Source organism: Passer montanus, unplaced genomic scaffold (assembly GCF_014805655.1).
Source record: "Passer montanus isolate IOZ18808 unplaced genomic scaffold, ASM1480565v1 scaffold45, whole genome shotgun sequence".
Classification (NCBI taxonomy): domain Eukaryota; kingdom Metazoa; phylum Chordata; class Aves; order Passeriformes; family Passeridae; genus Passer; species Passer montanus.
The window spans coordinates 9,939,667-9,941,646 of NW_024369373.1; positions in this window are offsets into that span (position 1 = coordinate 9,939,667).

Consider the following 1,980-nt stretch of genomic DNA (forward strand, 5'->3'; position numbering starts at 1 on the left):
CCGGCTCCTGCCGCGGGCCGCGCCCGCCCCCGGGCTGCCCCGCGGGCCCCGCAGCCGCACGCTGCCTCCCGCTGCCTCCCGCAGCCCCGGGTGCGCTGCTGAGCCCCTCCTGTCCCCGCTCCGCGGTATCCCGATCGCCGGGGAAGCCAGCGTGTCTGGAAAAGCAGTTGTTCTGCTGGCTTAGTCGTGCAAATTGTTTTTCACGGGCATCCCTTCGCACACAAGTGGTCCTAATGAAGTCGCTGTTAATGCCAAAATGCAGTTCTCGGGGTCAGGTCCGGAACCCTTTCTCAGTGATTCGAAATGTTGGCAGCAGGAGGACAAAGTCTCTCTCAGCTTTTTGTCATTATTAGTTAAGTAGATGAGATTTACAAAGAATCTCCCCTACTTCTCCAAATTATGAATGGTGTATTTTTTTCATATAGCATAAACTAAAAGGAAACTTGCTGTTTCATAAAGATAGTTCTCACAGTCATTAAAAATTTGCTTTCTTCCTCTGGCTGGTCATTATATTTCTGTTTATGAAAATCACATCTCCCTTGAGATCCTTGTAGTTCAACTAGGAGAGATAAAAGGGAGTACGTAGTAGATTCAGAACAAGAAAAAATGAAGACTTCTGAGAATTTAACTCAAGAAACTACTAGTCAAACTATGTAGGGTTTGACCCAGATGGGCCTGGTCCAAAAAACTTCAAGGCCACATCTGTGCTTTCAAATCCATATGTTTCAAGCACAGGGAGGAAGGAGTTAGACTTGGGAGCTCATCTGAAAAAAAGATTCAAAGCATATGTAGTAACACTTCTGCAGGGAATTGGGACCGGGAGAGTAGGGTCAGGCTTGGAGCTCATTTTTAGAAGGAATTCCAAAGCACATGGATGTGGTGAAGGTCTGGTATGAAACAACTGCACAGCACAGCCAATGCAATGCCATTAAATGAACCGTTTCAACCCAAATTGTTCTTTGGATGATTGCAAAGTCATTTCTCACATTATTCCAACTATTTATCTGTCTAGCAAAGAAAGCCCTTGCTTTGTGAAATGCAGCCATTGCAACAGCGTCAATTGCTTGTCAAACAGCTAATAACATGCATCTTTTGTGCATTTCCTTTTTATGCATTTTAAATAATTTGTTTGGCCCATTTTTTATATTTTGTATTTAAAGTGACATATTTGTTCCTTTGAAGATTGTCTCTTGTTTTGGGGCGGTGAAAGAGGAGAAGAAAATTATTTAGGTGAAGCAGGCTCATTGGGGCACGAGCCTCACTTTGACTGTGAAAACTTGTACAAAATTTTCTGATCCACATGAAGAAATTCTAAATCCTAATACCTCAGGCTAGCATATACAGAAGTACCCTTTAAAACTTCATCAGCAAATATTTTATTTGGAATACCTCTTATCCTCACTGTTTATGAGAAACAGAGAACCGCTTAGCATAAGTGACCCCAAATGGGATGGGTCTATCCATTCATCCTGTGAGATGGTGCTCACATTCAGCTCTTGGGAATAAAACAAGGCCTTAGAAATGTCTCAAGTTCAGCAGGTCTGCTGAAGTGGCCAGGGGAAGAAGCCCTGGCTTTCACAGCAGATTACAGAGGTCCACTTGTGTCGAGGAACTTGCATTCAGAACACAGCCACTCTTGTGCACGACTGCCTTCACATACACAACATTTGTTAGAGTTTAAAGCAAGCCCTTTCTCATTACAGTGGATGACATACCCTGCAGAGCCAAGGTTTTCACCAGAAAGCAAATCTGACAAAAGAATCCCAAATATCAGTAACTGACTCCATGTACAATGGGATTCATGACTGTTGCTTGGGCACAGGAGTAACACAGTGACAAGCTGGTGACGTTACTCTGGGTACGAATCACAACTGCAGCCAATTCTTCCTCCACCTGGGAGAAAGTTTTAGCTACTCTCAAAGTGACAAATTTTGCAATTCTTAGCATGATTTTGCTCAGACATCAAATTCCACTTGTTTT